Source organism: Bubalus kerabau, chromosome 11, assembly GCF_029407905.1.
Source record: "Bubalus kerabau isolate K-KA32 ecotype Philippines breed swamp buffalo chromosome 11, PCC_UOA_SB_1v2, whole genome shotgun sequence".
Classification (NCBI taxonomy): domain Eukaryota; kingdom Metazoa; phylum Chordata; class Mammalia; order Artiodactyla; family Bovidae; genus Bubalus; species Bubalus kerabau.
The window spans coordinates 25,878,714-25,902,091 of NC_073634.1; the positions used below are offsets into that span (position 1 = coordinate 25,878,714).

The 23,378-nt window shown below is 39.6% G+C and overlaps 1 long non-coding RNA gene across 1 annotated transcript; it reads left to right on the forward strand.

Annotated features, from left to right (window-relative positions):
- The first annotated feature begins 1,113 nt into the window (after positions 1 to 1,113).
- LOC129622963 (uncharacterized) lies at positions 1,114 to 7,328 on the forward strand. The gene is made up of 3 exons (XR_008700204.1): positions 1,114 to 2,804; positions 6,289 to 6,401; positions 7,229 to 7,328. It is a non-coding gene; the product is annotated as an uncharacterized LOC129622963 (long non-coding RNA).
- Positions 7,329 to 23,378: the final 16,050 nt, after the last annotated feature.

Consider the following 23,378-nt stretch of genomic DNA (forward strand, 5'->3'; position numbering starts at 1 on the left):
ATGCAGGGTGCAGTTGTTGGGGCAAGACAGGAATGATGTAGCCTTTGAAGGAGGGGAGTTAGAACAAAGTGTCATCCTCAGTTCTTACAGTTTCTTACTCCTTTTGAAAACCTTTAGCTTCATTTACTCCTGGGAGGACTTCACAAAGCTCCTGACCAACTAGAATTGGTCTAGAAATATACTGGAAAACAACATGACAAAATCAAGGGAGGGTTAGGATAGAGGTAGGCCAAGAGTCTAGACAGAATAATCCTGCTGTAATGTCAGGAAGATGTGCTGGCATCCTCAGATGCCATCCTGGACATTCCTGAATGGAGACAGTGGGAACGGAACCAGAGCGACAAAAACGTTAGCTCTTACGGAAAGAGAATTGGCACTAAAGACAGTCCAATCTAGCCTGATACTTCATTAGCTATGTGACCTTGGGAAAAATAATTAACCTTTCTGAATTGCAATTTGCTCTTCTATAAAAGGAGGTGGTGGTACTTCCCTCCCAGGTTTTATGTGAATACCTGAATGTGAAAAGTACCCAGCTCAGAGCCTCTTTTATTGATTTCTCCACCACAGTGGCCTCAGGTGAAGCAATGCTGCTACTGCTGCTAAGTCGCTTCAGTCGTGTCCGACTCTGCGCGACCCTGTAGATGGCAGCCCACCAGGCTCCCCCGTCCCTGGGATTCTCCAGGCAAGAACACTGGAGTGGGTTGCCATTTCCCTCTACGATGCATGAAAGTGAAAAGTGAAAGTGAAGTTGCTCAGTGGTGTCCGACTCTTAGCATCCCCATGGACTGCAACCCGCCAGGCTCCTCCGTCCATGGGATTCTCCAGGCAAGAGCACCGGAGTGGGGTGCCATTGCCTTCTCCAGGTGAAGAACAGTGGTAGCCAAAGCAGAAAGTGCAAGGGAAAGGCAGCCATGGTGATGGTAATTCAAAGAGGTGAAAATGAAGTAGGCCAGACAGGGAGCACCATTACAGTCTCGAAAGCTCCATTATAGCCACGGTCTCACACCCTCAGTTCCATTTGTTTGCAGAAAAGGGACCAGCATTGTAATGTTGCAGCCTCTTAATCATCTGGGAATAATTCAGCTCGCCCAGCTTATGGAAGGATCAGCTGGATACTCTGTAGGGTCTCCTCAGAAAGAGCACAGGCTACAGTCATTTCATTTTCTAATGCTGCTGCCTATTTTCATTTAATTAAGGAGGCTGACCTTTAGAAAGAGTTTTTTTTTCTTCTTCCTTTGCTTACTTATGATCCTAATGGAAGCTGAAAATCTGATGGTAAAGAGGGCTGAGTTTTCACTGATAAGGCTAACACATTGTTCCTATCTTTACAAAGAAATGGCACAGGCATAATTATAGATGTATAAGCCAAACTCCCTTTCAGATAAACCTAACCTTAAGCTGATGAGTAGGTGGGAACAGTAGGAAATGAAAGATAAGCCCTAGAAGAATGTATATCACAAAAGACTACCAAAGAACTGGGAGGCCCTGAAAACCCATATCCTTGTAATGAGCTTTTACCCAAAGCAAAGTACAGTCAGATTCTTGCTCAATCCTTTAAATCTCTGGTGGTAGAGAAGTGACTACTTGAAACAACTGTTGTGTGTGGCATTTGCTGTGCTCTTTAGATAGAGGGGCCAAATGAGCCAGTGAGAAAGGGGATGGTGATCTGTTAGGGTCAACGCCACAGCACAGTGGCATTGCACACACTGCCTTTGCCAGTGAATTTAAGGTTCTTTCTTCATCTCAAAAGATTTAGGAGATGAAACAGCTTAGGAAAGTTATGTGAGAGTTTATTTAAGGAAGGATATGCCCTCAGAGTCTGACTTAGCAACTGAACAACAGCAACATTCTCAGGGAGAGCTGGCAGACGGGTGAGCTGCCGCCCTGGGTTTCTTTGGCAAGACAGTTATGAGGAGCCTACAAATGAAGGGGCAGAATATTCACTGAAGGAGGACTTTGGGGGTCATCATCTCAGATTTTCATCCCAGCTCCATTTTCTCCAGGGAAGGAGGGGTTTTTGTCCTTATTGAACAGAGAGCAGAAGTGTCAAGGCAACAGCGCATGCTGAGTACTTATAAGGTTAATTTTATTGTAATGAGAGCACAGGGCGCAAAAGGTTACTTTAGTTCTCAGAAGATTCCCGCCTTTGCGCCTTTCTTTGTCTGCGACTGGCACCCTTAACACCCAAAATGTGTGGTTTCCTGTCAGTCTGAAGGTGCCCACTTTCCTTTGTCTGCCGAACCGCACTGTTTACGAGATGCGGGATTTCCTGTCACCTGGCCCCTGCCCCCATTTCTCTGCTCACACACCTAGCTACCGGCTTGCTGTAACAGTTTTGGTGAGGTGCTCTGTGAGATTAGCGAGCAGGTGGGGACCCTCAAGCCCCTCGAGCAGGTGGGGACCCTCAAGCCCTGGGTGGAGCTGTAAGAACAGGCTGGTGTTTGTTCTGCCCCGGATTTAATCCACAAACTCCCATGATCCTCTGCTCAGTGCGTCCAAGAATATCGCCGGAGAACCAAAGCCTAGCAGCCGCTGCTGCTGCGCTCCTGGTCCTTGTTGGTGCCCTTTTCACTTTCTGTCAGGGAATACATTTCCTCTGGTCTTCACAGAGACCGTTCGCTTGGATGCAATGAGATTTTGTTACTGAAATAGAGGTGACTCAATCACCTGAAGTCCCGTCTGATGACTAAATATGGGCGCTGGTGGCGTTATGGGCGGAACACCACAGCGATGGCAGCTCTTTCAGGTGATGATGAATTTAAGCCACTGGATTAGGAACGACGCTTCCTAGATTTATCCAACTGGTGAGCAAGTCTTTAATCAGCTATCATTGGTTTACAGACGGATGACACAAAATAATACAATATGTACTGGAACTAAGCCTTGGGTCTCGAGAATTGTGACGTTTGTGTCTCTCCAAACATGAGTACTTTTACTCCTGTACCACAACAGTGGCAAGGAAGTATTGGGGCAAAGTTGGAGTATTTGAGTCCCTTTTGTAAAATATCATTAAATATCATTACACATGCAATGGAGCAAAGAGACGAATAAACAAAATGTAAATGGGATCTTTGAATAAGTGCTTATAGGTAAATGTAAATCATAGTATTATACCCTCTAGTTTTCTTCGTCACTGTTAGAAATAGGAAGTGAATTAGTATAATTTTTCCAGGTGTATTTCCACTGAGTGAGAAGAGAGAATATTTCTCATGTTGCTGATCGCCTTGCCCCAGGTGTTGGCATCACTAAATGAAGAAAAGGTCAGAAAACTATGAGCCAATAGGAGTGCTACACTTAAACAGCATCTTTTCCCACTTTCCTGCCCTTGGGTATTTTCAATCCATTGTAAATAATTTCTTCGGAGGTCACATAATTTGCCACATATACTGAATGAACTCAAGAAAAGAAGTGCCATAAACAAAACTGCTTTTGTGCACCTATTAGTGTTTACTGCTACAGACACACACACACACACACACACACAAGCATATACACCTGCACACACACACATGCATAAGCTCTCATTTTTAAAATATCCAAGAAATCAAAGTCATTTTCAGCTTTGAGCTCTAGTATATATTAGATTCCTTCTCAACTCAGCTCATTATAAATTTAAGTGAAATTTGAGACCAAGTAGCAGTCCTTATAGCACACTAGTCCTTAGCAGTGATATTGAGGAGTCTATCCTTATTGCAAAATTCAGACTTAAATTGAAGAAAGTAGGGAAAACCACTAGACCATTCAGGTATGACCTAAGTCAAATCCCTTATTATGATTATACAGTGGAAATAACAAATAGATTCAAGGGATTAGATCTGATAGAGTGCCTGAAGAACTATTGATGGAGGTTTGTGACATTGTATAGGAGGCAGGGATCAAGACCATCGCCAAGAAAAAGAAAAGCAAAAAGGCAAAATGGTTGTCTGAGGAGGCCTTACAAATGGCTGTGAATAGAAGAGAAGCCAAAGGAAAAGGAGATAAGAAAACATATTCCCATTTGAATGCAGAGTTCCAAAGAATAGCAAGGAGAGATAAGAAAGCCTTCCTCAGTGATCAATGCAAAGAAATAGAGGGAAACAACACAATGGGAAAGACGAGAGATCTCTTTAAGAAAATTAGAGATACCAAGGGAACATTTCATGCAAAGATGGGCTCGATAAAGGACAGAAATGGTACGGACCTAACAGAAGCAGAAGATATTAAGAAGAGGAGGCAAGAATACACAGAAGAACTATACAAAAAAGATCTTCATGATCCACATAATCACGATGGTGTGATCACCAACCTAGAGCAGACATTCTGAAATGTGAAGTCAAGTAGGCCTTAGGAAGCATCACTAGGAACAAAGCTAGTGAAAGTGATGGAATTCCAGTGGAGCTCTTTCAAATCCTGAAAGATGATGCTGTGAAAGTGCTGCACTCAACATGCCAGCAAATTTGGAAAATGTAGCAGTAACCACAGGACTGGAAAAGGGCAGTTTTCATTCCAATCCCAAAGAAAGGCAATGCTGAAGAATGTTCACTCATCTCACATGCTAGCAATGTAATGCTCAAAATTCTCCAAGCCAGCTTTCAGCAGTATGTGAACCATGAACTTCCTATGTTCAAGTTGGATTTAGAAATGGCAGAAGAACCAGAGATAAAATTGCCAACATCTGTTGGATCATCAAAAAAGCAAGAGAGTTCCATAAAAACATCTGCTTTATTGACTATGCCAAAGCCTTTGGCTATGTGGATCACAACAAACTGTGGAAAATTCTTAGATATGGGAATACCAGACCACCTGACCTGCCTCTTGAGAAATCTGTATGCAGCTCAGGAAGCAACAGTTGGAACTGGACACGGAACAACAGACTGGTTCCAAATAGGGAAAGGAGTACACCAAGGCTGTATATTGTAACCCTGCTTATTTAACTTATCTGAGGAGTACATCACGAGAAGCACTGGGCTGGATGAAGCACAATCTGGAATCAAGATTGCCAGGAGAAATATCAATAAGCTGAGATATGCAGATTACACCACTGTTTTGGCAGAAAGCGAAGAACTAAAGAGCTTCTTGATGAAAGTGAAAGAGGAGAGTGAAAAAGTTGCTTAAAGCTCAACATTCAGAAAACTAAGATCATGGCATCCGGTCCCATCACTTCATGGCAAATAGATGGGGAAACAGTGACAGACTTTATTTTTTGGGGGTCCAGAATCACTGCAGATTGTGACTGCAGCCATGAAATTAGAAGATGCTTGTTTCTTGGAAGAAAAGTTATGACCAACCTAGACAGCATATTAAGAAGCAGAGACATTACTTTGCCAACAAAGGTCCATCTAGTCAAAGCTATGGTTTTTCCAGTAGTCATGTTATGGATGTGAGAGCTGGACTAAAAAGAAAGCTGAGCGCCGAAGAATTGATGCTTTTGAACTGTGGTGTTGGAGAAGACTCTTGAGAGTCCCTTGGACTGCAAAAGGATCCAACCAGTCCATCCTCAAGGAAATCAGTCTTGAATATTCAATGAAAGGAGTGATGCTGAAGCTGAAACTCCAATACTTTGGCCACCTGATGTGAGGAGCTGACTCATTTGAACACATGAATACCTGTGGTGGATTCATTTTGATATTTGGCAAAACTAATACAATTATGTAAAGTTTAAAAATAAAATAAAATTAAAAAAAAAAAAAGAAAAAAAGAAAAGACCCTGATGCCGGGAACAATTGAAGGCAGGAAGAGAAGGGGTCGACAGAGGATGAGATGGTTGGATGGCATCACTGAATCAATGGACATGAGTTTGAGTAAACTCCGGGAGATGGCGAATGACAGGGAGGCTTGACATGCTGCAGTCCATGGGGTTACAAAGAGTCGGACATCGCTGAGCGACTGAATTGAACTGATTTTTATTGGAGCTGGTGTGCATTTAAATGTATCCTTGTGCCTGACATTAACAGTCACTGCACTCATCACAGAGCAAATAAAGTCCAACCACAAAGAAGATACTAGGTTGGGGTGGGGTGAGTATGCAAATTCTTTATAAATGACTGTGGGGAGGATCCTATAAAGAGTTTTAACGTCTATTTTTAGGATGAAAGATATGTGCTTACGGAAGGATTTTTCTTATGTCTTTTTTACCTATCATTTTTTTTCATATATTAACAACATCTGCAGTATTTTTTTTCCAGTTGATGTTATTATCCATATGGCAGATTTAACACAATGCCTGTCAGTTGCCTAAATCCTGCCCGGGAAAAGCAGTTTTGCACACACCTCCTTATGTATCATCTTAGCTCCTACTTCTTTTTTCAGGTAACACATCTGTGAAGTTCACTGAAGCTGGTTGTTTTCACTGCTGTCCTAAACAAGTGATACTGGACTCCTCCCCAGGGAACAAGTGGCATCTATTTAAAATTCACTTTTAGGTGAGTTTGTGAGACGTCTTTGCTAAATAGAAGGGTTCTTAGGTGTCTTAACAAGAGAATATTGGTCTTGAATGTAAAGGACAAAAATCAAGGTTTGTGCAGCATTGTAAATGAGAGTCAGGATGATCTAATATGGAGGTGCAGAGCATTCTTTTCTTCAACATCTTATTGTTGCCAGATTAATAATAGCCAGGAGAGAGGGCAAATGCTGAAGAGACTCTATTTTCCTTTGTTAGTAATGCCAGCATTTGACCTTGAGTGTGTATAGATGGGCAAATGGCTGTAATTCTGAGTCTAAAATAAATTTTCTTTGATTCATATTTTAATTGGAAATGGAATAGTTATCTTTATTTCTAATCTGCTTTCTTTTTTTTCTCTTCCTTTTGCTTTAAGAAAAGGAGAGGAACTGTGATTTTATCTCTTAATCTAATTCATAGCTGCTCCTCTTGGCAGAGAGTGAGAGAGAGAAAGGGAGGCCAGTGACAGAATGTCCAAATGTGACAACATGATACCAACATAGGGTGTAATCAGAGTGAAAGTCTGTGCTCCAAGGGAGATGCAACGAAGGACGGAACAGAACAGAAAAGTTGGCACAGGTTTTATTTTTTCTAACAAGTATCTATCAAAGGGTTGGCAGGTGCTGTCTTTAATGTTATCTTGCAAAGGGCTGTAAAATTCACTCAGGGTTCTTACAAAGGCAAGAAATCTTTGTTGCCAGAGTGCCCTGCTGGTTTTTCTGTTGCACCTCTTAGGCATTACTGTACAGTGTGTGTACAGTAAGCCACTGTAGCAAATGGAGTTTGACTTAGGGATCTCTGTTTACCCAGAACCAGCAGGGAGCCTGACACATAATAATCACTTAAGAAATGTTTATTAAATTCACTCGAAAATTGGATCTAAATGAGCTGCTCTTCTGGAACTCTAGAGGTAAGAGAGCATCAAGAAAAGACCCCAAGATTCCAGTCTGTGGCTTATCTCAAAAGAGGGTCTTGCATTTGATGCGAATATTTTCTGTACGATTGGGCAAAAGGTATGGGAAGAAATTGCACTTGCTAGTCCGTCTCATCAAGGCTATGGTTTTTCCTGTGGTCATGTATGAATGTGAGAGTTGGACTGTGAAGAAGGCTGAGTGCCGAAGAATTGATGCTTTTGTACTGTGGTGTTGGAGAAGACTCTTGAGAGTCCCTTGGACTGCAAGGAGATCCAACCAGTCCATTCTGAAGGAGATCAGCCCTGGGTGTTCTTTGGAAGGAATCATGCTAACGCTGAAACTCCAGTTCTTTGGCCACCTCATGCGAAGAGTTGACTCGTTGGAAAAGACTCTGATCCTGGGAGGGATTAGGGGCAGGGGGAGAAGTTGACAACAGAGGATGAGATGGCTGGATGGCATCACCGACTCGATGGACGTGAGTTTGAGTGAACTCTGGGGGTTAGTGATGGACAGGGAGGCCTGGTGTGCTGCGATTCATGGGGTTGCAAAGAGTCGGACACGACTGAGCAACTGAACTGAACTGGACTGCGTCAATGTCAGGAAATAGAAACAAAGCATCAAAGAGAAAGCACAGAATTTGTACAGGGAGAGGAAGACATTTAAGAGAGCAGAAAAGTCCACTTGTGTAGACATTTGGGGAAAGACAGGTGCAGGAAGACAATAATAGGAAGGTAGATGCTGGGAGACTCATACAGGACTCCTAAGTGAGGATAACGGGTGTACAGATGTGTAGCCATGAATTTCAGAGGCCATACAAACCTGTCTATATGGCTGTGGCACATATGTTGTTGAAATTGCTCAGAAGCTCATATACAAAACTGACAGGTTTGAAGTAGATGCCTTTCATTTACATAATCTGTGTTTGGTTGTTAATAGGAGAAAAGTGGGTAGAGGTGGGCATAAAGAGGGTGTTGGGAAAGGAAAGTTGAACCTGGATCCGTATATTTTATAGAACAGGGACATATCTTGTGCTTTTTTTAAAATTTGTTTTCAGTTGAAGGACAATTGCTTTACAATGCTGTGTTGGTTTCTGCCATACATCAACATGACTCAGCTATAGGTATACATTTGTCCCCTCCTTCTTGAGTCTCCCTCCCACCTCCTACTGTATCCCACCCATCTCTGTTGTTACAGAGTGCAGGGGAAATTAACCAGAATTTCCTCCCAATCTTGCCAATGTCTGTATATTTGCTTCTCTCTATATATATTCAGATAGAGTATTTAAGCCATTTTTCTATTTTATCTCCTTTGCAAATTAAAAAAAAAGAGACTTTCTTCCTCATTTTCTGAAATACAGTTTTGAATCAACTTAAAACTATAAAAATCTTTGTCTCATTTTTCTAATATAGAAATTTTAATTTTGCTAATTTGTATAGTTTTAATTCCTTGCTTTTCAAAACTTCCATTTTCTTCATTATATAATAATAAAATCCTTTCATTGCCTTCTTTTTTATAATTTATTATATTTTTTATAATTTGAAATTGTAAAGCTTTCATTATGGTTCAGAAAAATCACATCTCACTAAAAGCACTCTGAACCATATTATCTCTTTATCACTAATTTGCATTCTTTAACACTATGAATCATTGAGAGGCCAAATGTCAAAATAAATTATTCTTTTCTCAAGAGAAATTATTAACCTGCACTCAGTCATGATGGCAAAAATAATCTAATATAGGCATATCTCATTTTATCATGCTTCACCTATACTCTTTTTTGCTTTTCTTTTAAAATAAATACTGTTTTTTACAATTTGTGTGTTTTTGGCAACCCTACAATGAGCAAGTCTGTTGGTGCTATTCTCCCAATAGAATTTGTTCATCTCCATATTATGTTTTGGTAATTCTAGCAATATTGCATACTTTTTCATTATATCTTGTTATGATTATCATTCATCTTTGTTATACTACTACTCACTGAAGGATCAGATGATGGTTGGTGTTTGTAGCACTAGAGTATTTTTTAATTAAGGTATTTCCATGTCTGTTTTTAATAGACATAATGCTAATGCAAAGTGCACTGCTACATTTAAAAATAGATAACCAACAAGACCTACTGTATAGCCCAAGGAACTCTGCTCAATGTTATGTGGCAGCCTGGATGGGAGGGGAGTTTGAGTGAGAATGGATACATGTATATATATGGATGAGTCCCTTTGCTATCTACCTGAAACTATAAGTCAGTCAGTCAGTCAGTTCAGTTGCTCAGTTGTGTCCGACTCTTTGCGACCCCATGAATCACAGCACAGCAGGCCTCCCTGTCCATCACCAACTCCCGGAGTTCACTCAGACTCACGTCCATCGAGTCCGTGATGCCATCCAGCCATCTCATCCTCTGTCATTCCCTTCTCCTCCTGCCCGCAATCCCTTCCAGCATCAGAGTCTTTTCCAACGAGTCAACTCTTCGCATGAGGTGGCCAAAGTACTGGAGTTTCAGCTTTAGCATCATTCCTTCCAAAGAAATCCCAGGGCTGATCTCCTTCAGAATGGACTGGTTGGATCTCCTTGCAGTCCAAGGGACTCTCAAGAGTCTTCTCCAACACCACAGTACAAAAGCATCAATTCTTCGGCGCTCAGCTTTCTTCACAGTCCAACTCTATACATGACCACTTGAAAAACCGTAGCCTTGACTAGATAGACCTTTGTTGGTAAAGTAATGTCTCTGCTTTTCAATATGCTATCTAGGTTGGTCATAACTTTTCTTCCAAGGAGTAAGTGTCTTTTAATTTCATGGCTGCAGTCACCATTGGCAGTGATTTTGGAGCCCCAAAAAATAAAGTCTGACACTGTTTCCACTGTTTCCCCATCTATTTCCCATGAAGTGATGGGACCAGATGCCATGATCTTCATCTTCTGAATGTTGAGCCAACTTTTTCACTCTGCACTTTCACTTTCATCAAGAGGCTTTTGAGTTCCTCTTCACTTTCTGCCATAAGGGTGGTGTCATCTGCATATCTGAGGTTATTGATATTTCTCCCGGCAATCTTGATTCCAGCTTGTGCTTCTTCCAGCCCAGTGTTTCTCATGATGTACTCTACATATAAGTTAAATAAGCAGGGTGACAATATACAGCCTTGACATACTCCTTTTCCTATTTGGAACCAGTCTGTTGTTCCATGTCCAGTTCTAACTGTTGCTTCCTGACCTGCGTACAGATTTCTCAAGGGGCAGATCAGGTGGTCTGGTATTCCCATCTCTTTCAGAATTTTCCACAGTTTATTGCGATCCACACAGTCAAAGGCTTTGGCATAGTCAATAAAGCAGAAATAGATGTTTTTCTGGAACTCTCTTGCTTTTTCCATGATCCAGCAGATGTTGGCAATTTGACCTCTGGTTCCTCTGCCTTTTCTAAATCCAGCTTGAACATCTGGAAGCTCACAGTTCATGTATTGCTGAAGCCTGGCTTGGAGAATTTTGAGCATTACTTTACTAGTGTGTGAGATGAGTGCAATTGTGTGGCAGTTTGAGCATTCTTTGGTATTGCCTTTCTTTGGGATTGGAATGAAAACTGACCTTTTCCAGTCCTGTGGCCACTGCTGAGTTTTCCAAATTTGCTGGCATGTTGAGTGCAGCACTTTTACAGCATCATCTTTCAGGATTTGAAATAGCTCCACTGGAATTCCATCACCTCCACTAGCTTTGTTCACAGTGGTGCTTTCTAAGGCCCACTTGACTTTACATTCCAGGATGTCTGGCTCTAGGTGAGTGATCACACCATCGTGATTATCTGGGTCATGAAGATCTTTTTTGTACAGTTCTTCTGTGTATTCTTGCCACCTCTTCTTAATATCTTCTGCTTCTGTTAGGTCCATACCATTTCTGTCCTTTATCAAGCCCATCTTTACATGAAATGTTCCCTTGGTATCTCTAATTTTCTTGAAGAAATCTCTGGTCTTTCCCATTCTGTTGTTTTCCTCTATTTCTTTGCATTGATTGCTGAGGAAGGCTTTCTTATCTCTTCTTGCTATTCTTTGGAACTCTGCATTCAGATGCTTGTATCTTTGCTTTTCTCCTTTGCTTTTAGCTTCTCTTCTATTCACAGCTATTTGTAAGGCCTCCCCAGACAGCCATTTTGCTTTTTTACATTTCTTTTCCATGGGGATGATCTTGATCCCTGTCTCCTGTACGATGTCATGGACCTCATTCCATAGTTTATCAGGCACTCTATCTATTAGATCTAGACCCTTAAATCTATTTCTCACTTCCACTGTATTATCATAAGGGATTTGATTTAGGTCATACCTGAATGGTCTAGTGGTTTTCCATACTTTCTTCAGTTTCAGTCTGAATTTGGCAATAAGGAGTTCATGATCTGAGTCACAGTCAGCTCTTGGTCTTGTTTTCGTTGACTGTATAGAGCTTCTTCATCTTTGTGACCCTGTAGACTATACAGTCCATGGAATTCTCCAGGCCAGAATACTGGAGTGGGTAGCCTTTCCCTTCTCCAGGGGAAGTTCCCAACCCAGGGATCGAACCCAGGTCTCCCGCATTGCAGGCGGATTCTTTACCAGTTTAGCTATCAGGGAAGCCCACCTGAAACTATCACAACATTGTTAATCAGCTATGCTCTAATACAAAATAAAAAGTTTAATAAACTCGAAAAAAATTCAAAATTAATAAACTATAGTATAGTCTAAACATAAATTTTATGTGCACTTAAAAATGAAAAAGTTAGTGTGAGTTGCTTGATTACAATATTTGCTTTAATGTGGTGGTCTGGAACCAAACCCGTGATATCTCAAAGATGTGCCTGTACAGTATTATGGACAGATTTGAGATCAAATATAGTTAAATTCTCCAGAAGAACAAGTAATCCATAAGCACACAGTAATTACAACATTAGTTAGTTACTCTGACTTAAATGCTTCTTCAGGTCTGCCAGTTGTATACATAGAACATCTTACAGAATAATCTGAAGATCTTGTTTATGCTTATCTTAGCACACATAGTTAGTACCAAGAGGACAAAAACATGGTTAAAGGAATTTTGGAGTCCTCCCTGAGTTTGTCTGGCATTGCAGTAATCTAAGTAATCACTTTCTGGATAAAAATTTAATGTGGTTTCTTCTAGTTTTAAAACCTCAAATTTGTTCCTTATCTTAACTCCATTCATTTCATCTGGTTGTTCATTATGAATTGGCTTCTGATTGAAAAGAAAGACTTGGAAAATATTAAGAACTGATTTTCTCCAATAATCTGTGTTCTGTCTTTAATTTTTAGGAAATAAAAGTTTGAAAATTATTTCACATTTAATTTATATTATTTGATAAAATGAATCAGAAAACTATTTTGACTTTGTTTTTCAGATGATAAATCATATCCAACTCTTTGCGACCCATAAACTGCAGCATGCCAGGCTTCCCTGTCTTTCACTATCTCCCAGAGTTGGTTCAAACTCATGTCCATTGAGTCAGTGATGTCATCCAACCATGTCATCCTCTGTCACCCCATTCTCCTCTTTCTCTCACTCTTTCCCAGCATTAGGGTCTTTTCCAGTGAGTCACTTTTTTGCATCAGGTGGCCAGAGTACTGGAGCTTCAGCCTCAGCATCTGTCCTGCCAGTGAATATTCAGGGTTGATTTCCTTTAAGATTGACTGATTTGATCTTTCTGTCCAAGAAACTGTCAAGAGTCTTCTATAGCAGGACAGTTCGAAAGCATCAGTTCTTTGACACTCTACCATTTTTATGGTCCAACTCTCACATTCATATGTGACTGGTGGTAAAACCAAAGCTTGGACTGCATTGAACTTTGGTGCACAAAGTGATGACTCTGCTTTCCCATGCACTGTCCTGGTGTGTCATAGCTTTTCTGCTAAGGTGAAAGTGTCTTTTAATTTTATGGCCGCAATCACTGCCCACAGTGATTTTGGAGCCCAAGAAAATGAAATCTGACACTGTTTCCAATTTTTCCCCATCTATTTGCCATGAAGTGATGGGACCAGATACCATAATCTTGATTTTTGAATGTTGAGCTTTAAGCCAGCTTTTCCACACTCCTCTTTCACCTTCATCAAGAGACTTTTTAGTTCCTCTTCACTTTCTTCCATTAAAGTGGTATCATTTGCATATCTGAGATTGTTGATATTTCTCCTGGCAATCTTGATTCCCCTCAGGAGTCATTTAGCCCAGCATTGCATGTGATGTACTCTGCATATAAGTTAAATAAACAGGGTGACAATATACAGTCTTGACGTACTCCTTTCCCAGTTTTGAACCAGTCTGTTGTTCCATGTCAAATTCTAACTGTTGCTTCTTGTCCTGCATACAGGTTTCTCAGGAAGCACTTAAGATGGTCTGGTATTCCCATCTGTTTAAGAATATTCCACAGTTTGTTGTGATCAACACAGTCAAAGGCTTTAGCATAGTCAATGAAGCAGAAGTAGATGTTTTTAAGGAATTTCCTTGTTTTTTCTGTGATCCTATGGATGTTGGCAATTTGATCCCTGGTTCCTCTGCCTTTTCTAAATTCAGCTTGTACATCTGGAAGTTCTCAATTCATGGACTGCTGAAGCCTAGTTTTTTGAAGGATTTTAGCATAATCATGCTAGCATGTAAAATGAGTGTAATTGTATGGTAATTTGAACAGTCTTTGGCATTGCCTTTCTTTGGCATTGGAATAAAAGCTTACCTTTTTCAGTCCTGTGGCCTCTGCTGAGTTTTCCAAATGTGCTGGCATATTGAGTGCAGAACAATCACACCATCATCTTTTAGGATTTGAAATAGCTCAGCTGGAATTCCATCACTTCCACTAACTTTGTAGCAATGCTTCCTAAGGCCTGCTTGACTTCATACTCCAGAATGTTTGGCTGTAGGTGAGTGACCACACCATCATGGTTATCTGGGTCATTAAGAGCTTTTTTGTACAGTTCTTTTGTGTATTCTTGCCACTTCTTCTTAATCTCTTCTGCTTCTGTTAGGTTCTTGGTGTTTTTGTCCTTTATTGTGGCTGTCTTTGCATGAGATATTCCCTTGGTATCTCCAGTTTTCTTGATGAGATGTCTGGTCTTTCCCTTTCTATTGTTTTCCTCCATCTCTTTGCATTGGTCACTTAAGACTTTCTTTTCTCTCCTTGCTGTTCTCTGGAACTCTGCATTCATATGGGTATATCTTTCCTTTTCTCCTTTGCCTTTTGTCTCTCTTCTTTTCTCCGCTGTTTGTAAGGCCTCCTCAGACACCCACTTTCCCTTCTTGCATTTCTTTGTCTTGAGTATGGTTTTGGTCACCACCTCCTGTGCAATGTTACGAACCTCTGTTCATAGTTCTTCAGGCACTCTGTCTACCAGTATAGCCTTCAGGGATATTTTAAAGTTTTAACAATGAAATTTAGCCTCAACAATGATATCTTGAATGAATGATACTTGACCTAATTTTTCTACTACATAACATTATATATTTTAAACATTTTTAAAAGCACAACCCACTTCATCATTTTGTTTTCACCTTTTAAAAAATAATATGATTACCTTAAATAACTCTTCACTTTCTTTTGGTATGGCCTGCTTCACACATATCTTTCTTTTTTATCCTCATTTGTAAAATAATCATTATTAATGCCATTAGTATTTTTAATTCATTTTATGTTTAAAAACTCCCATAGATTCTCATAGGATCAACAACTATTAGATTCTTTGAACAGAAGTGAATGAATACATCAAAATGCATTTATGTAATATTTTATAAATTGCTGAGAGTATCTTCTGAGTGGCACCATCCCTAATGAGTGTCTAAATGACAGAGATGAGTCATTGCAGCTGATTCTTTGGGAATGCTTTTTCTACATCTTCAGCTGTTTAGAACAAAGTTCTATGCAGGTTTCTTATATCTTATTTGAACAATATGAAGGTAAGTAGAAGTAGTATTTAATGATTCTTAACTTCTACATTTTAATATTGAGAAACCTCTATCTAATCTAATCTGTAGTATCAAAAACAACTCAAACACTTTATGTGTTAAATTTGAATATGTAAATTAAACTGATCAAAAAAGTAACCCCTGTTAATAGACTAAACCCCAGAAAAAAAATATCAGAAGTAGTTCATGGTTGATTTCTCAAGTTAATTTTTTTTCCTGGTTTGGTATTTAATTTTTCACAAAGATCTCTCATATATATGTTATTGCTGGACACTCAGTTTGTTATTGTGCTGATATTCACTCTATTGTGAAGACCAAATGTCACAATTTTGCAATATATGAATACATTCTCAGTCAGTTCAGTCATTCAGTTGTGTCCGACTCTGCAACCCCATGGACTGCAGCACACCATGCTTCTTTGTCCATCACCAACTCCCGGAGCTTGCTCAAACTCATGTTCATTGAGTTGGTGATGCCATCCAACCATCTCATCCTCAGTCGCCCCTTCTACTCCTGCCTTCAATCTTTCCCAGCATCAGGTTCTTTTGCAGTGAGTCAGTTCTTCACATCAGGTGGCCAAAGCATTGGAGTTTCAGCTTCAGCATCAGTACTTCGGATGAATATTCAGGACTGATTTCCTTGAAGATGGACTGGTTGGATCTCCTTGCAGTCCAAGGGACTCTCAAGAGTCTTCTCCAACACCACAGTTCAAAAGCATCAATTCTTTGGCACTCAGCTTTCTTTATAGTCCAACTCTCACATCCACACATGACTACTGGAAAAACATAGCCTTGACTAGACAGATGTTTGTTGGCAAAGCAATGTCTCTGCTTTTTAATATGCTGTCCAGGTTGATCATAGTTTTTCTTCCAAGGAGCAAGTGTCTTTTAATTTCATGTCTGCAGTTACCATCTGCAGTGATTTTGGAGCCAAAGAAAATAAAGTCTCTCACTGTCTCCATTGTTTCCCCATCTATGTGCCATGAAGTGATGGGACCAGATGCCATGAACTTAGTTTTTTGAATGTTGAGTTTTAAGCCAGTTTTTTCACTCTCCTTTTTAACTGTAATCAGAAAGCTCTTTAGGTCTTCTTCACTTTCTGCCACGAGGGTGGTATCATCTGCATATATGAAGTTATTGATATTTCTCTTGGCAATCTTGATTCCAGCTTGTGCTTCTTCCAGCCCTGCGTTTCTCATGATGTACTCTGCATATAAGTTAAATAAGAAGAGTGACAATATACAGCCTTGACGTACTCCTTTCCCAATTTGGAACCAGTCCATTGTTCCATGTCCAGTTCTAACTATTGATTCTTGACCTGCATACAGATTTCTCAGGAGGCAGGTCAGGTGGTCTGATACTACTCCCTTCTCTTTAAGAATTATCAATTGTACATTAAATTTTTGTCTCTTAAAAAAAAAAAAGAATTATCCACATTTTGTTATGATCCATGCAGGCAAAGGCTTTGTCAATAGTCAGTAAAGCAGAAGTAGATGTTTTTCTGGAACTCTCTTGCTTTTTTAATGATCCAATGGATGTTGGCAATTTGATCTCTGGTCCCTCTGCCTTTTCTTAATCTAGCTTGAACATCTGGAAGTTCTCGATTCACATACTGTTGAGACTGGCTTGGACAATTTTTAGCATTACTTTGCTAGTGTGTGAGATGAGTGCAATGGTGTGGTAGTTTGAACATTCTTTGGCATTGCCTTTCTTTGGGACTGGAATGAAAACTGACCTTTTCCAGTCCTGTAATCACTTCTGAGTTTTCCATATTTGCTGGCATATTGAGTGCAGCATTTTCACAGCATCATCTTTCAGGATTTGAAATAGCTCAACTGGAATTCTGTCACCTCCACTAGCTTTGTTTGTAGTGATGGTTCCTAAGGCCTCCTTGACTTTGCATTCAACAATGTCTGGCTCTAGGTGAGTGATCACACCATTGTGGTTATCTGGGTCATGAAGATCTTTTTTGTATAGTTCTTCTGTGTATTCTTGCCACCTCTTCTTAATATTTTCTGCTTCTGTTAGGTCCATACCATTTCTGTCCTTTATTGTGCCCATCTTTGCATGAAATGTTCCCTTGGTATCTCTAATTTTCTTAAAGAGATCTCTAGTCTTTTCCATTATATTGTTTTTTCTCTATTTCTTTGCACTGATCACTGAGGCAAGCTTTCTTATCTCTCCTTGCTATTCTTTAGAACATTTCATTCAGATAGGTAGATTTTTCCTTTTCTCCTTTGCCTTTAGTGTCTCTCCTTTTCTCAGCTATTTGTCAGGTGTCCTCAGACAACCATTTTTCTTTTTGCATTTCTTTTTTTTGGGGATTGTCTTGATCCCTGCTTCCTGTACAATGTCATGAACCTCCATCCATAGTTCTTCAGACATTCTGTCTATCAGATCTAATCCCTTGAATCTATTTTTCACTTCGGGTGTATAATTATAAAGGATTTGATTTAGGTTACATGTGAATGGTGTAGGAGTTTTCCCTACGTTCTTCAATTTAAGTCTGAATTTGGCAATAAGGAGTTCATGATCTGAGCCAGTCAGCTCCTGGTCTTGTTTTGCTGACTGTTTAGGGCTTCTCCATGTTTGGCTACAAAGAAAATAATCAATCTGATTTTGGTATTGACCCTCTGGTGATGTCCATGTGTAGAGTCTTCTCTTGTGTTGTTGGAAGAGGGTGTTTGCTATGACCAGTGCATTCTCTTGGCAAAACTCTATTAGCCTTTGCCCTGCTTTGTTTTGTACTCCAAGGCCAAATTTGCCTGTTACTCCAGGTAGCTCTTGACATCCTACTTTTTCAATCCAGTCCCCTATAATGAAAAGGACATCTTTTATGGGTGTTAGTTCTAGAAGGTCTTGTAGGTATTCATAGAACCGTTCAACTTCAGCTTCTTCAGCATTAGTGATTGGGGCACAGACTTGGATCACTGTGATATTGAATGGTTTACCTTGGAAACGAACAGAGATCATTTTGTCGTTTTTGATATTGCACCCAAGTTCTGCATTTTGGACTCTTGTTGACTGTGAGGGCTACTCTATTTTTTCTAAGGATTCTTGCCCGCAGTAGTTGATCTAATGGACATCTGAATTAAATTCACCCATGCCAGTCCATTTTAGTTCACTGATTGCAAAAAGGCCGATGTTCACTCTTGCCATCTCCTGTTTGACCACTTCAAATTTACCTTGATTCATGGACCTAACATTCCAGGTTCCTATGCAATATCGTTCTTTAAGCTTCGGATTTTACTTCCCTCACCAGTCACACCCTCAACTGGGCATTGTTTTTGCTTCATCTACGTCTCTTCATTCTTTCTGGAGTTATTTCTCCACTCTTATCCAGTAGCATATTGGGCGCTTACTGTCCTGGGGAGTTCATTTTTCAGTGTCATATCTTTTTGCCTTTTCATACTGTTCATGGGGTTCTCAAGGTGAGAATACTGAGGTAGTTTGCCATTCCCTTCTCCAGTGGACCATGTTTTGCCAGAACTCTTACCATGAGCTGTCTGTTCTGGGTGGCCCTACACAGTCTGGCTCATAGTTTCATTGAGCTAGACAAGGGTGTGGTCTGTGTGATCACTTTGATTAGTTTTCTGTGGATGTGGTTTTCATTCTGTCTGCCCTCTGACAGATAAGGATAAGGGAATGAATACATTCTACAACTGATAATTTAAGAAATGATCCATTAATAATGCATTTTGTTAATATAATGCAGGTATACTAAGCTCTGACTATACTTCCAGATCTATATTAGGTATCATATGATATATAAATGGTATGGCCTTTGTCTGAAGCAGCTGTTCTCTATGAAAAGAGAAAAGGTATTAATCTAGAATACAACATAGGCAATGTCAGTAATTGAATGTGGAATATAACATAGGGTCTGGGAGATGGTGAAGGACAGGGGAGCCTGGAATGCTACAATGCGTGGGGTCACAAAGAATCAAGCACAACTGAGCAACTGAACCACAGTGTCAATAATAATAGCTATAAGGCAGCCCAGTGTTTAGGTACAGAGCAGGTAAGAACTATGTTATATCTGACTTGGTGAGGCGAGCAGCAGAACTTGAATTGCGTGTGCAAGAAGAGATATGCTTTGTATAGATAGAAGGTGAGGGTGGAGAACATTTTAGGCTGGAAATTAGTATGAATGAGAGCAGAGTGATAAGAATGTGGGTGACAGAGCTGTTTGCATTAGTTCCCTTGAAGCAGAATATATAAGTACGTGTGTATATATATATGTGTATGGAAAAAGGTAGGAGTATAGTGGAATATTGGAAAGAGTCCATGGATGTTTTTGGAAACTAGGAGGGCAGTTGGATCTTGAATTTCAGTCTGAACCTTATTCTATAGATAGTTCTAAGCCTCTAAAGACTTCTGAGCTAAACAGCTGCTTTATATAAAGTAGTTTTTTTTTGTAATATTAATCTGACAATGTTTTGCAGATTGCTTTAGAAAAGGAAGAAAAGAAAGCTCAGTGAGGAAAGTATTCAATAATTCAGGCACAATAATAGATTCAGACCAAAAATAGCATGGTGGAATGGAAAAGATGAAAGTTCTAAATGGTGATTTTAGATTTTTCAGTTCAAGGCAAGCAGAGAGCTGTCTTGTAAAATTTGTCTGCTCTTTTTAAAGGTAAATTTTCCACCTTCTTTCTACCAATATGCCTGTTTATATTCTGACCTGATATTCTGATAGTGAATGTATTTTGGGATTGTTCTTTGTGTCTTTCATTCTTATTACAAAGAACTAGTCCAGTGATGATGCCTGTAAATCTCTTAGCCAATCTAAGGACAAAGAAACTAGCTTGGCTGAAGAAAAATAGACCTGTCTATCTGAATGTTGTGAAATACTCTATTTTAAGTGATTTTCAAACCTATTGGGCCACACATATTATAATCTACCTCTGAGTTTATGAGATTCAAGAACTCTAAAGTGTTCCATCTCAAATTTACCCTATTTTATGAGTAACTATGGACAAGTCTATGGTTTTTCCTGTGGTCATGTATGGATATGAGAGTTGGACTGTGAAAAAGGCTGAGCACTGAAAAACTGATGCTTTTGAACTGTGGTGTTGAAGAAGACTCTTGAGAGTCCCTTGGACTGCAAGGAGATGCGACCAGTCCATTTTGAAGGAGATTAGCCCTGGGATTTCTTTGGAAGGAATGATGCTAAAGCTGAAACTCCAGAACTTTGGCCACCTCATGCGAAGAGTTGACTCATTGGAAAAGACTCTGATGCTGGGAGGGATTGGGGGCAGGAGGAGAAGGGGACGACAGAGGATGAGATGGCTGGATGGCATCACTGACTCGATGGACGTGAGTCTCAGTGAACTCTGGGAGTTGGTGATGGACAGGGAGGCCTGGTGTGCTGCAATTCATGGGGTCGCAAAGAGTCGGACACGACTGAGTGACTGAACTGAACTGAACTGATGGACAAGTCATTTAACCTCTGATTTTTCTCATTTCTAAAATGACATGAGCAAAATATCCTAAGAAAACTGAATGTGATAGCATATATAGAGTACTTCACACAGAGCCGTATTAAGTTCTCAATAATTATTAGCAGTTATTACCTTTCAGAAAAGCATTTCTTTTTTTAATGTGAAACCAACTATCATAGTTTCCCTTGTTTGTGGTTTTGCTTCCAAGGCCTCAGTTACCTCTGATAACTGCAGTCTGAAAATACTAAATGGAAAATTCCAGAAACAAACCATTCACAAGTTTTAAATTTCCCACAGTTCTGAGCAGAGTGATGGATTCTTTCATTGTCTGGCTCCAACCTGCTTGGGACATGAATCATCCATTTGTCCATATCTCTGTCCATTAGCTACTTAGAAGCCACCATCTGGTTATTAGAACAAGTGTTATGACAGTAAAGTTCAAGTCACCCTTATTTTATTAAATAATGGCCCCGGAGCACGAGAGTTGTGATCCTGGCAGTTCACACTGTGGTTCCAGCCTAAAATATCCTCCATCTCACTGTTCATCTACATAAAGCTTATTTCTTCTTACACATGCAATTCAGGTCCCGCTGCTTGCCTCACAATAAAATATTTTGTGCATGAGAGAGACCATATTCAAAAAGTAATAGTACTTTTTATTACTGTTGTTACAGTATTTAGTTATAATTTTTTATTAATATCTTGTTATTTATTGTTGTCAGTCTCTTACAGTGTATAATTTATAAGTTAAAAATTATTGTAGGTCTGTATGTATAGGAAAAAACATAGTCTACACAGGGTTCAGTACTCTCCACTGTTTCAGAAATCCACTGGAGGTCTTGAGATATATCCTCAGCAGATAAGAAACTAGTGTACAATTCATGATAAGTGTGTAATTTCTGATGACCACATTGAGTTTCAGTGTCTAAATTACTTTTAAACCATTATTTCAGTTATTTCAGTAGCAATGACTTGTCAATATCACTTTATTTTGATGTAATCTTGATATAGTATGTGCTAATGATCATTGACTCAAATTAACAATAGGATATGGAGATAATGTTTGGCTCAGTTCATGAAACTTTCATTGAAAACTGTACTGTGTTAAACATCTGTCGTTGTTTTTGACCTCAAGGAGATTGTAGGCAAGTAAATAGACACATGTGTAAATAATATAATTGCAGTATAGTGTCATATAAATATAGGCATAAGGAACAGGATTAGCGCAATTCATTATCTTGGGGAACGAAAATAACTTAGCAAAAGAATGACGTACAATTTAGGCTTTTTAGCTATCAATCTATTGAATGTCATAATTAGACTTGTTTTATAGGGTATTATGGGTAGAAGTTGGAGAGAAAGTGCATTTGTAAAGCATGATTATCTAAGAAATGTGATGCATTCATAGTGCTCTATTTCCAAAGTGCTAAAGCAAAAATCTATAGTTAGGGCAATAAAAAGAATAAGACTTCAGGTCAAAAGGCAAGATCTAGACTAGCGCTGTCCATTAGAAATGTCAACCACATATGTAAGTAAGTTTTCTAATAGCTAGATTAAAAATATGGATAAGCAAAATTAATTTTATAACATATTTTATTTAAGCCAATATATCTAAAATATTCCCAGGTGGTGCAGTGGTAAAGAATCTGCCTGCCAAAGCAGGAGACATGAGTTCAACCCCTGGGTTGAGAAGGTCCCCTGGAGAAGGAAATAGCAGCACAATCCAGTATTCTTGCCTGGAAAATTCTATGGATACAGGAGCCTGGCAGGCTACAGTCCATGGGGTTGCAAAGAGCTGAACACAATTGAGATCACACAGAGAAATCTAAAATATTGCCATTTCAACTTGGTAATTCATATAAATAATGGGATCTTTTGCCCTTATAACAATACAGAGTCTTAAAAATCCATATGTATGTAGCACTTACAGCACATTTCAAATTGAACTAGTCATATTTCAAGAACTTAATAGTCGTATGAGGTTAATGACCTGTTTGTTGAAGAGTACAGGAGAGACTCAGACAATGAAGAGCTTGAACACCCTATTGAAGAATTTAGACTATTGACCTTTATTAATATGTAAAGTCTATTCATCTGATCCGTGTTAGAATTATATTTTCTCTAGTTATTGAGGATGTTGATGGCTAGCAAAAATATTTGTCCAAGAGACATGAAACTAACTATTTGCTTTCTGCTGTTGATCAATCAACACTAGTCAGGAAAGAAGAGAAGACAAAGTCATACTTAAGGACAAAATGGGATTTTTACTCCAGTTCTCTATAGAGGACACAGCGAGCTTGGCTGAACCTCGTGTGTGTGTGTGTGTGTGTGTGTGTGTGTGTGTTAGTTGCTCAGTCGTGTCTGACTCTTTGCAACCCTATGGACTGTAGCCCACCAGACTCCTCTATCCATGGGATTCTCCAGGCAAGAATATTGGAATAGGTTGCCATTCCCTTCTCCAGGGAATCTTCCCCACTCAGGGATTGAACCTGGGTCTCCTGCATTGTTGGGACCCCATGGAGATTACCAAAACCAAGTCATCCTGAATGATCTAGAAGTAAAGCAGCCTCAAAGGTCAGTTTAAGTACTTCCACATCAGAACTCAGACTTACATCTTACTATTCTACAATGAGAAGAGGATAGGCACACACACTAACAGGAAGTGCTGAAGGAAAGGATCATGTGAGAGAGAG